Source organism: Schistocerca serialis, chromosome 4 (assembly GCF_023864345.2).
Source record: "Schistocerca serialis cubense isolate TAMUIC-IGC-003099 chromosome 4, iqSchSeri2.2, whole genome shotgun sequence".
NCBI classification, from domain to species: Eukaryota; Metazoa; Arthropoda; class Insecta; order Orthoptera; family Acrididae; genus Schistocerca; species Schistocerca serialis.
In genome coordinates, this window is record NC_064641.1 from 120,953,827 (window position 1) to 120,967,919 (window position 14,093).

Consider the following 14,093-nt stretch of genomic DNA (forward strand, 5'->3'; position numbering starts at 1 on the left):
AGTTTAGGTTTCATAACCACTGGCCGCAGAAGTGGAGGCTGCGCAGGAAGGCAAACTGATCTGGATGGAATCAATGGAAACTCTTTGACTGGTTCAGTAATTCCTGATGTAGTCCTGCAAAAGAAAGTGGGTGGACTTGTTTTCCTGTAACGCATCCTACAGATCCTTTTACTGGTTTTGGAAAGAAACTGTTTAGTTGTAGGATATTAATGAAATCCTCAATTTCTGTAAATCTTACAATAAAAATGTAGCTTGAAGATGCAACTATGCCCACACATACTTTTGGATGTACATGTCTCTTTGGATTTTTTTTCTTTTTAATTTCTATGAGCCGAAAATCTTGGTCACATTCACTGTACGAGTGACCTGACACCAAAAAATTGTGTACCATTGTTTCAATTCGGGGGTTTTTCATTATGTAAATACAAAATTTGGTGACCAAATGTATTTTGTTCTGCCCTTTTCAGATATCCCTAATGCTACTAAGTGTTTCACTTTGGTAGGCAGGCTACTGATATACTTTATAAGGCAAGAAGCTATCTCTTGGGATCCTCTTCCAGCCTGACCCCCTCCCCCCTCAAGCCACATGTATATATGCCCTGTTTGGGTTTTAGGATGATGAATGTCCAAGCTATATGTCTATAACTGACTATGCAGCAAGCCTTTAAATTTATTACATTTGGAATAGGCATTATCCTTCGAAGGTCGAAACAAATTCAAGTTATATCATTGTCATCTGTTTCGCTGTATTTCTTTTTTACATCTTTAGCAGCTTCTGGTTTTTGCAGATATAATTCTTTTTCTGTTTCTACAACTTTTTTTCTTCATTAGTACCATTATCAATCGTAAATCGCAGCCTGTCACTGGTTACACAAATGTCAGTCTCAGGTCTTTAAAAATTTAGTTTGTATTCAGTGTTGAAAATTTTTCCATAAAAATTTTCTTTCTCTGGCTCAATGTCTTTTTTCTTCTTTACAGAACTTTTTGTACAAATCATACATTTGAAATAAATTTACGTCAGTGTTAGGATATCGCATATTTGTGACCTTTCTAGACTATAACATAACAAGGCAAATATCTGATATGTTTCTTGATTATTTCGATGCCAGGATAATGAATTTTATATACTAGTTCCTCCCTATCACTTCCTTCAAACGCGCACGTGGTTGTTACCTTTTCTTTTACAATTACATTTCTCACTCATTTATTTGATTCATCTATAGTTTTGAGAAAAAATGTATAGCATGCTCTGTATGCACCCAGCTTAAATACACATGAAACACGTTTTTTGTTTGCAGGTGTTTCTTTGCTCCTTTTGACTGGCTCTAACTCAGTTGCTCCATTCAAAAATACTGCTTGCAACTCCAACAAGAATCAAAGGAATATTATCACTACATTTGTACCAGTGATTGTGGTTGTATTGTTGCATTTCCTTTTTTCTTGTGTATTTTTTGTTTTCTGTCAACATATGGCTGACCTGAGTTCCTTAGATTCTTTCTTTGTACTTGCTTTCAAGTGATAACTCTTATTACTCGTTTTTTTTTCCTCTCACTGAGGCTCTCGGTGAACGGTGTTGTCAGGTATGTCTTCCACTGCTCTTCTGGAAACAAAAAATAATTTTATACAGAGAATATTAAGAAATGTTGGAGAAGTTATCCTAGTAGTAGTAGTAGTAGTAGTAGTGTAATACACATCCATCCTTTCTTTAGCCTGCTCTGGTCACAGTCAGAGTCATCTCACAAAAAGGATGGTGGATCTACAAAAAACAGTATAATATTAAGCCTAGTAAACAAAAGTTGATCTCGCTTCATCTCATTTTACAATGATTTCAGTGTTATTCTGTTGGCTTCATTAATAATTATTTTAATATAAAATGATTAAACAAAATAATTTTACTGTCAATAGCTTTTAGTATAACTGTAAAGCTATTTTACCTTAACCAGATAGGTTATCATCAGTATTGGTGTTTTCTCTAGAAGGTCCAGACACTGAGTTATCTATTTATTGTTGACAGTTGAAATATTATAGTAGTGAAAATATTATTATTCCTTATGTGGAAACTGAAACTTTACATTTATTGATAAACTACTAAACGGAATGGGAGAAACTAGGCCTAAATGTCAGTGTGCTGCTTGAAGACACAACCAAGCTGTAACATGTGTCTGACAAAACAAAACCAGTAACGACAAAAGGGATCCAAGTGACACATAGAACCCTAGCACTCGAAGGAATGAACTACATCTGTTAGTTGGTGAAGGGGTATTCTGCTATGTGGCAGCAACAGCCAGAAAATCCACATACAATTAGATCGTTTTACCATTCAAAATGTCACTATTTAACTACTGTAATTTCATATTAAACTGGATATTTTAGGAAATGTCACTTACCCCATTGTGTTCTAGAGTCCACAAATATTACTTGGATGTAACACACCGATACTGATAATAACAATTCTTAGGTTTACATAGAATTACTGTCAGTACAGATAGAATGTCACAATCATTAAGAAAACCCTACCAAGTGACCAGTGTGCCCTATTTCAAAATTTAGGATATTGAAGCATCTACAGGATCTTCAAACTATGGTTGAGCAATTGAGGGATAAAACATCTGACACTACAAAAATTTAAGAATACATTTCTTTTGAAAGTTTCATAGCTAACAATACATTTATCTTAGTAACTGTAAGGGACTCCTATAAGAGGAGAAGTAGTTAGATCATCATATGAAAAAATTATGAGTAATTAGTAGTGCATGAAGTGGAATTATTTTTAGGTGCATATGAAGTAAGATATATAGACTGATCAGCCGGAACGTTATGACCACCTACCTAATAACCGGTGTCTCCGTCGTTAGCACGGGTAACTGTGGCAATGTGTCGTAGCATGGAAATAATGAGGCCATGGTAGGTCGCTGAAGGGAGTTGGCATCACATGTCCTCACATATTACCTAATTCCTCCAAATTTCGGGGAGGGGGGCAATGAGCTCTGACACCCTTCAATCCCATCCCAGATATGTTTGATCGGGTTCAGATCTGGCGACCTGAGGGGTCAGCACATCAATTGGAACTCGCCACTGTGTTCCTCGAACTACTCTATCACACTTCTGTCCTTGTGCCATGGCGCATTATCTTGCAGAAAAATGCAACTGCCATCGGGTAACATGATCGTCATGAAGGGGTGTACATGGTCTGCAACCTGTGTATAATACTCCTTTGCCATCATAATGCCTTGCATAGGCTCCACTGGATCCATGATGACCACATGAATATTCCCCTGACCATACTGGAGCCGCCTCAACTGTATCCATCCTGCACTACGAGTGTCAAACAGCTGTCCCCTGTAAGACGACGGATTCACGCCTTCCCTTCAGCGTGGTGAAGAAGCTATCGAGATTCATCAGACCATGCAATTCCCTGCAACTGTACCAACGTCCAGTTCCAATGGTCACATGCCCATTTCAGTCATAGTTCTTAATGACATGGTGTTAAATTGGCACATGCATGGTCATCGGGAGCAAAGGCCCATTGTTAGGAGCGTTTGGAGCACTGTGTGTTCAGACACTTGTACTCTGGCCAGCATTAAAGTCTGATGCTAGTTCCGCCACAGTTTGCCGTAGGGACGGGCTAAACTGCAATTTTCCGGTATCACTGATTCCTGTGAATGCTACTTTTTGGTAACTGCGATTCTTAACTGCGATTTGTCGCAATTAACGAATTCACAAAATGTAACCCTCCACTATTTCTGCGACTTGTGCTACTCCTGCGATTTCTGCGACTTGTGCGATTTCTGCACTTTACGCGATTTCTGTGATTTATCACCGTAGATGTAACACTGTCATTAGATGCAAGTACGAAGTGAACTATGTCAACGCAACCGATAAATATGTTCTTGCCTGTAAAGGTGATTATTTGTGAGAGTCTAATGTAACCTTTCAGCAACCCAACTGAAAAAAAAGTTACCTGAAATGGTATAAATATTTCCAACGATTCTTCCTCAGTTGTTTCATGATATACCAAAGAAACATTTTGCCTCAAGAAAACAGTCAGTATTGAGAATGTTTTACGTATGTTGTTCCTTTGGTTTTAGGTTTATGTTAATGGAACAAGTGTGAAAATGTTGATTTATTGATTCGTCCTATAAATCCTTCCAGATTGTGGGATACGGAACAGACACACACACGGCTTCTCGTCACTTGTTACGGCTTCTGCAGTACTTGTTAGTAGCAGACACAGTGGCTGCGCCAAAGACTGAGCCAGCGTGGAGTTTTACAAGTATTTATTGAACTTTCTTTACAATTTCTCCCTCGTCGTTGCCGCCCAGACCTGCGGATCCCTCCATCTGGCTGCTGCTGTGTAGATTCTCCAACACTGCGCGCCACGCCGCTGATCGCACTCAGTAGCCTCAGGCCACCAGTGCTCCGCTGAAGTCATTATGCCCTGTGGCTGAGATGAACTCGTCGCCGCTCAGCAGCCGCGTCACCATGAGGTCAGCTGCCGACGCCTGCTGCACCAGCGGCTGGGAAGCCGTCAGTCGCGATGTCCACGAGTTCCCATCATGGACGAACCACACAGCGTGGCCGGGCGTCAGTCCCCAGCGGCGCCTGTGACCAAGACCGCGCTGCGGCCGGTCCTGCTGGACGTTCTCGCTGTAGTTAGTCAGCCATGGTGCCGACCAAACTCGGGCTGACCCACAGAGCTGAAATTGACATTTGGCGGTTCAAATGGTTCAAATGGCTCTGAGCACTATGGGACTTAACTTCTGTGGTCATCAGTCCCGTAGAACTTAGAACTACTTAAACCTAACTAACCTAAGGATATCACACACATCCATGCTCGAGGCAGGATTCGAACCTGCGACCGTCGCAGTCGCGCGGTTCCGGACTGAGCGCCTTAACCGGACATCTGGCGGCGAACGGATGACTCCTGCGAGCTGGAACAGACTTCTGGAATCGTCACCTACGAAGATTGAACATTCGGACATGGACCACGTCTGTTATCAGATCCAACCTGCTTCCTAATGGCTTCTGTCTGTTGCTGCCTGTGCTCCACTATTTATATCCGGCAGGACGATTTTTACCCTCGATGGTAGCTTCTTGTTATTATTCCCGCTGTATCTTGCAGCGTAACTTAGCGTGCTGGCCCCACTTCTCCTTACTCAGCACTCTCCAGGCTTCGCTCGGCACTTGGTCTGTGTGCGTCCTTGCGTCAGCTTGTTGGTAGACTGCAACTGTCAGCAAGGTATCTGTGCCGTGCTTACTTCGCAAGGCCTCGATCGCCGGCTGCCTCTGTTTTGCCATTCTCCACTTCATGAAGCAATGCTTACTACATGTGGCCGCAACACTGCCTCCTCCTAAAAACTAAATTCGTCCCCGAATTTACCCTATATGTTAACTCTAGTTCTATCCTATATTCTACTTCTTCCCTATATACATCCAGGTTGCCCTGACTCATGCCCTACTGGTAATACATTCTACAGGAATCTCATGGAGCGGTCTTGCATTAACATGCTGAATCCTCCGTTTTAATAAGACATATACCACACCGATAAATACAATCAACATGGTAATAGTACTGGTTGAAATACCAATGGTAACTATGCTACGTTTCCGTCTGGTATCGTACTCCTCCACATGCCTTAATAATTGCTGCATTGAAATTTGACATTTCTCCAAATCTACTAGTTTATCTATCGTTTGCAATAGTGTAGCATCCAAGGTGTTGTTAATATACGTCAAATTTTCTCCTGTAGCGATACTGAATGACGCATTTGGCCAGTACAACGTCAGATGAGTATCTGTAACCTTGGTGACTTCCGTGACTGTCGCTGGTAAGCTGAAACGATCCCCTACTATTTCACAATTTGTCCTGTTGATTAGCAAACCACTGTCCCGTAATTCCATCTCCGTGGTCGCTGTCCAATTCCCATTGTAATAACACGTGGCTGATATCCTCTCCGTAGTGAATACAGAATACAATCAATGCTTCCCAACTTGCTGAAAATGTGGCGTAGGCTTCACTATTATTCTCCGACACTCCGAAGCTTCTGCTTCTGCCCTCTGCTTCTGGATCTCACATGACCCCTTGCCCGTGAAAACAATCTGTGATGGACAAATGGAAGCTGACTCCGTTAGAGATCTACTCAACTCTATACTCGACATAGTAGCATGAGTATCCCCCTCCTTAGAAATTAATAAAACCTCCTGTGTCCTGAACTGTACGCCCTTCCCCATGCACTCCCCTTTGACTGGATAAGGATGCACTGTGTAACAGTGATACTGTCTCCCCACACTAGTTACTGGAAATCTAATCTCTATATACATCTTAACTAGATCCATTGTTACCTTAATCCTAGACATATGATAAAAAAGTGACACACTCGCTTCAATTATCAGCACTACGTGCTCTACCTTCTCTGGAAACTCTCCCTCTGCCTGCTTTAGACTCTGTCTGAATTTTTCTGGTGACATCAACGTCACACTCACACTGTACAAAAATAATAAACACATGATAATTACTGCTAACTACACATCCCTAGAACGCAACTTATACTCAATACCAGGTTTACTGTCTGCTTCTGGCGCTTCTTTTCGCTTTCTGCCAGAAGGAGAAGTACATATACACGGATCTACTACTCCCTAGAACGGCTTAACTCTACTAACATGAACCACCATTGTCTTGGTAGGCAACTGTAATTTTACATTGACAGGTGATGTCATTTCCACTACTTGGTACGTTCCCTGGAACTTGTTTGTGAACTTCTTGGTTCTCCCTTTTGAAACATACGGATTAGTTAGTAGCACCCATTGGCCTACTCTGTACTGTGGCAACTTCCTCGTTGTACCTCCCATCCGTTCTTGTCGTTCCAACGCTTTCGTGTTAGCTCAACTAACTCTCTGCCATATTTCCTTAATGGTTTTCGCAAATTGCGTTACATGCTCGCCCTCCACTCCCAGCCTTGGACGACGCCTGTCAAAAGGTGATGGCATCTTCCTCCCATACACCACTTCGTACGGCGACAAGCCTGCTGACGTATGTACCTTACTATTATATGCACTGGTTACGAATTGCAAGTACATATCCTAGTTGGTGTGTTGACTATTTACATAGTGACTCAACATCTTAGCGATCGCGCGATGCACTCTCTCTGTTCGTCCGTTTGCTTGTGGATGGAATGGACTAGTCCGTAGTTTCTTTACCTTCAGTAACTTACACAGCTGCTTCATCAGATCAGACGTGAAATTAGTACCTTGATCCGAGATTAAGGACTGAGGTATCCCATACCTGAGTAACCAATTATTAACTAAAGCTTGTACCACCGTACTTGCTTTCTGATCTGGTAATGCGACCATGAGTAAATACCTAGAAAAGTGGTCAATCACTGTTAACACATACTTATTCCCTGCTGCACCCCTATTAAGTGGACCTAATACATCGATTCCGATTTGTTGGAAAGGTCTGTCTGCCTCTGGTAATCTTTGAAGCTGAATCTTTTGATGGCTCGAGTCCGCACGCTGTGCGCATGGCACACAATACCTGACCTACTCATCCACGTCTTGACGTCGTGTCCTCCACCAAAACTTCTCCGCTATAGGCCTATCCGTAGCTCTTCTCCCGCCATGTCCTGAAAGAAAATGGTCATGCGCCTGTTGCAAAACTTCAGATCTTAACGCTGCTGGTATGACGACGCGCGGGCCGCATTTCGTCGACCTGCAAAGTAACCCGTCCTGTACAGGGAACTGCGGTTGCTTTCTGAACAATTAACAATCACTATCCACAGCTTGTGACCTTTTCCACTCATCTTCAGTCACCCCTGTTATTTGTAATACTGCCACTTTCCTGCTCAATGCGTCAGCATTGGCATGTTTCACACCTGGCTTGTGTATTACCTCATAATCGAACTCACTGAGCGTCAGCGCCCATCTCACTAGCCTACTCGCTGGGTCTTTCAGACCTAACAACCATTTCAGAGCTGAATGATCCGTCACAACCTTAAACCTTCTACCGTACAGATAACATCCAAAGTACGAAATCCCGTATATTACCGCTAACAATTCCTTCTCCATCGTGGAGTAACTTTGTTCCGCCTTGTTAAGTTGACGAGACGCGAAAGCAATCGGATGTTCTTTGCCATCAATTTCTTGCCCAAGTACAACCCCAAGAGCGTGATTAGATGCGTCACATTGTAGTATAAACTGCTTCGAAAAGTCTGGAAACTTCAAAACTGGATCTGATGTCAGTATCCGTTTCAACTCTTGAAATGCTTTCTCGCACTCTGACGTCCACTGGAAGATAACACCTTTTCTTAGCAACTTAGTAAGTGACCTCGCCATTTCTTCGAACCCCTGTACGAATTTTCGATAATAGCTAGCAAGACCAATATACGATTACAGTTGTTTAACCGTTTGCGGAACCGGAAAATCTCGTACTTCAGAAATGAGACGAGGATCTGTCTGTATCCCATCCTGACTGATAACATGCCCGAGATAATTTACTTGTACTTGCGCAAAATGGCATCTGTCCAAACTTAATGTTAGCCGTGCTGCCTCTAATCTTTTAAACACCTCCTCTAACCTTTCCACATGCTCCTCTATATCTCTTGAAAAAACTATAATGTCATCCAGATACACCATGCATTTTTTCGGTTTCAACCCCCGAAGGACTCCATCCAATAACCTCTGAAATGTTGTTGGAGCGTTTTTTAGTCCAAACGGCATTCTTTTATACTCGAAGCGACCACAATGCGTCGTAAATGCTGTTTTTGGTCTGTCCTCCAGACATACTTCAATCTGGTGATAACCGCATCGCAAATCCATAGTGGAGAAAAATTTACGCTGCCCTAGGTTGTCTATCGTTTCTGTGATAATCGGAATCGGATATACGTCCGCCACTGTCCGTTCATTCAAATGTCTGTAATCACAACAAAAGCGAAATTTTTTCGAACCGTCCGGTGTCTTCTTCGGAACTAGGACGATGCTATTAGACCAAGGACTATTACTGTGCTGGATTATCCCATCTTCCAGTTGTTGCTCTATTAATTGCTCTACTATTGGTTGTAATTGTTTCGGTAGTCTGAATGGCTTACGATACACCGGAGCGTGATTCCCTGTCGGAATACGATGCTGCGTTATCAGAGTAGCAGGTAATGTACCCTGTGCTTCAAACAATGCTTTATACTTTAGTAATTTCTGTTACACTTATCTGCTGCGTTCTCTCTTGAGTATAAAACGTTGTTTAGGTGGGTATGTAATTGATGCGTCCTCTTTCCTGGTCGAAGAAGAAATTGTAAACCACACAAGGAACACCTTATCCGAAAGGCCAGAAGACTCTACACGAATTCCAGGATAATACCCAGTGGCAATGTGTACACAAGATCGGCGAGTCACAGCTAATGTGCTTAGAATAACAGAACAGTGCTATAAACTAGGAGTCGCTTTCATTGATCCCAAAAACTTTCTAAGTGCAAAGTGTCTTGCCAAAGATGGTCTACATCTGAATAGGTTGGGCTCAAAAATGTTCAGTAAGATGTTCATAGGTATTTGCCAGGTCATAAAAAATAAGGGAAACTGATAAGAAGTATGGGAATGAAAAAACTAGTGTAGTGCTAAGAAAGACAAAACCAAACCATTATCTGGTAAGAAATGTGCTAAAGCCTGTAAGAGATAGTCAAAGAAGATATGTTATCCACAAGAATATAAATCGTTAAACCACTGATGCTTAAAACAATATAAGCTCCAAAATAGACAAATTGGAAATAATTTTGTCAGAATGTGCAAATATTAGAGTTGTTTCTTTAAATGAGCACTGGTTTGCTGAGGACGCAATTAAAATTTTGAACAAAATAGGGAACTTCAGATTAGCAAGTATCTTTTGCAGAAGTAACAAGTCACATAGAGGCTCATATATACAAGGTGTCCCTCTCAAACCTCCCTGATTTCAAATACCCAGGAAAAAAACCACAGTGGGTAGGACAATGAAAACTGCACCACTTTGTAGAGCATCTGAAAAGATTTATTTATTTATCATTAATACACCTCTGCATGTAACAATTTGTAGCTCAAAGAATATTGAGTCTATATTCAGTTTCTTGCCAACTTCTTTGTAACACTTCCTCTGTTATTGTTCCAATCGCATTAGTGATACAATCTCGCAACATAGGAATATCGTCCACATTAGTCACATACACGCGGTCCTTCACGAATCCCCACATGAAGAAATCAAGTGGCATAATGTCGGGTGAACGTGGTGGACAGGCAATGGGTCTTCTGCGTCCAATCCAATGATTGGGAAATTTTCTATCCGGGAAATTGCGAACAGCCATTGACCAATGCAGCGAAACTCCATCTTGTTGAAAAATGATGTTGGGCTGCAAGTCTTGTATCTGAGGGTACACAAACTGCTCCCAGCAAGTCCAGATACACTGAATCTTTCATTGTTTGTTCCTTGTCTTGTCTTGTATCTGAGGGTACACAAACTGCTCCCAGCAAGTCCAGATACACTGAATCTTTCACTGTTTGTTCCTCAAAGAAGAACAGTCCAATAATCCTGTTGTGCATTAACCCGCACCAGATATTTAGTTTAGGGCTGTTACAAACATGTTCAATGACAATGTGCGGATTTTGTGAACCCCAAATCCGAACATTATTCCTATTAAACCTTCCTGATAAATGAATGGTTGTCTCATCAGAGAATAAACATCTTTCCAGGAAGCTGGCATCCATATCAGTACACTGCAGCATATCTGCAGCAAATTGTTGTCGGCGTCGTTTGTCGTTCGGCATCAGATGTTGCAGAACTTACACTTTTTAATCACACATGCGAAGACGCTGGTGAACTACACAATACAATGTTGATCGAGGTACATCAAGTTGCCTAGGTGCTTCATGAATTGACTTACATGGGCTTCTGAGAAACGTTTGTATGATGTCCTCCACTGTTGTGAAGTCGCCATTTTCACTTCATGCGACTTTGCTGCACTGTGGCGACGATACTTGGCACTTCTGATGTGGGAATATAAATTCTTTGAGATGCTCTACAATGTGGTGCATTTTTTATTGTTGTATCTAACTGTGGTTTATATATATATATATATATATATATATATATATATATATATAGTTATAATTATTTAAATGAATAATCTGTGTTTGAGAGCTGTTGTTTAGAAATAGTAGATTCAATAGAAAATGCTATAATAATCTCAGTACAGAGAACTCCAGGAACATCAACAACAGAACTATTTTTATCTAAGCCTCAAATTATGCTAGAAGATCTTTATCAGAGAAAAAAATTGTAATAGCTGCTGATTTTAATATTCATATCACATACGATTCAAGATTCACTGACTTAGTAAAGAAATATGGTTTCAAATTGAATTTCTTTGAATCTACCAGAGACAATGGCCAATCAGCAGCTTGTTTTGACAATGTTTGACTAATTATGTACTGAATATGTGTATAAATTTGGTCTAGATCTAGGTATTTCAGATCATTGTGCATTGTGCATTGATCATTGAGCTGCCACAAACAGACAGGAACATTTTATGTATGAGAAGTTTAGCAAAGAAAACTTGCTAATATTAGTAAGAAGCTAAAAGAGAAAAAAATGGCCTTTTGATCATTGTAAGTAAAGTAATGAAAACTTTGAGAAATTACTAAATAGTTTTCTTGGTGTCTTTAATGAAACATTTCCACCAGACTCTGCAGCAATAAAATGACAAATAAGTTAAAGTGGATCACCCAAAGCTTAAAAATGTCCAGAGTAGGGAAAGGCAACTGCACAGAGAATTAAAATATAATAAAGATACTGATTTCATTCAGTACATTAGACAATAAAACGATATTTAAAAGAGAAATGTTAAAGAATGTAACCAAGAGAAATTCCAAAAATTGACATTGGAGGAAATACTATTGTTAGTCCAACTCAAATACCAGAGTACTTCAAAGAATTCTTTATAAATGTAGCAATATCTGATGTAGATATAACAGATTATCACAACACAGTGAATTTGGAGTAAGTGAGAACTCTGAAAACTACAAAATTCTTAAAAGTTTCTGTGGAGGATGTGGAAAATGCTATTCTGACAGTAAGAAACAAAAAATATGCAGGTTGGTATGGAATACCCACCAAAGTTATTAAAGTGGTACACAATAAAATTGCAAACCCACCAGCTCAAATAATAAATCAATGTTTTGAAGAGGGCTGTTTCCCAGAGGTACTGAAATATCCTGAAGGGATCATGAGAGATCGTGGGAAATTATCATCCTATCTCAATTCTCCCAGTCATATCTAAAACATCTGAAAAACTTGCTGTTGCCCAAATCCAAAACTTCATTGCAAAATATTCTATTATTCTAACCAATCAATTCGATTTTCAGCAGTGGAAAAACACCATAGATGCAGTGAACAGTTTCATTACGAAAATAAGTACACCATTAGACAAGATAAATAAGATGGCAGGAATTTTCTGCGATCTCACAAAGGCCTTTGATTCTGTAAACCATGTATTGCTTATTCACAAACTTGAAAAGTATGATATTAGCAGTGTTCATCAGGTTAGATGTCAGGAGCGGAAAATTGTGGGCGTTGCAATAATTAAAAGTAATTAAGCTTGAATGGACCCTATTTATTCATGTAAAGATGGTACATGGGTGCCTACGTAGGGCTGAGCAGCCCCAAGAGGGGTTGTTGTCTGTTCATCAGGAGGTTTGAGAAGAGAGGCAGATGCTAGAGGAGCGACTACTTGATGCCGAGATCTCAAGCTAAGAGGGCACGGAGCTGTTTCCAAGCTGCCCTCGCCGCTCCCGGCTGCGTCCCCATGTGATCACACGACTAGTCTCTGATTGGAGGGCTGATTCTGCCAACGCGCCTTGCTGGTAGCGTACCCTCGTCAGTGCAACCAACCCAAGGGACTAGAGCCTGACCGAGGAGCACGCGGTAGGAATGTGCTGACCACGGTCTTCCGGCCAGTACCTTCCACCACAATGTGCCCAAGCCAGCTACGGCCGTACATTATGAATGGAAAAAATTATTTAATAAAATTTTATCGGCAATAATCCCTCTTGAGGGGTCTCCTCCCTGCACAGCAGCAATCCCCTACAATGGCTTAAATCCTACTTATCAAACAAAAAGCAAAGAGTTAGCGTCTCTTTAAATGGCGCATATTATTTATCTGACTGAAAAATTCTCAGGGTGTTCCACAAGGCTCCATATTAGGCCCAGTCCTATTTCTCTTCTATGTTAATGGTTTACCATTAAATATCAGCTGACATCAGTTACTCCTGTCTTAGTTAAAGATCAGGACTCGGAAAAAATTCCCAAATCTGTGATCAGTACCCGCAATACCATAGAAACTTGGTTTCAGCTACATGGGTTGAATATAAACATATCTAAGACTCATAAGATGCAATTCAAAACCAGACAGCCAAAATGTGAGCAGATTAAGATTGTTTGGAGCAACCAAGATATAGAAGAATTTGACTCAGTCAAATTACTAGGTTTAAATGTAGATAAAAATTTGAGCTGGTAGGCACACATTGAATAACTAGCAAACAATGCAATGCAATGCAAATATTATCGACTGCAACTGACATGGACACACAAAAAGTAGCATATACAAGCTACTTTGAATCTGTTATTAAGTGTGGTAGTGTTTTATGGCGTAACTTGACGAACATAGTGTGGATACTAAAAATACAGAAAAAAATAATTCGAAATATGTGCACTGCAAATCATAAAGAAACATGTAGTCCATTATTCGTAAAACTTAAAATATTAACTTTGCCCTCCCTATACGTATATGAGATTATTATATTTTTGTACATCAGACATGAATTCTTTGAGGGAAACCATTTTGTCCATTCACAATACTAGAACCAAAGAAAATTTTATTCTTCCCACCCTCTGCAAATGAACGTCATGAGATGAATATAACACAATTCATAATGTCTGCAATGAGGGGTGGTCATCCAACCCCATGACATCTGGATGAATTTCACTTTGATTTCACCACATGTTGAAGACGTTCACCACAGCACTCCTCAAAAACCAAACAAGTCGCACAGTTTATGAATCGCTGGTGCTGAGCCTCTGGACC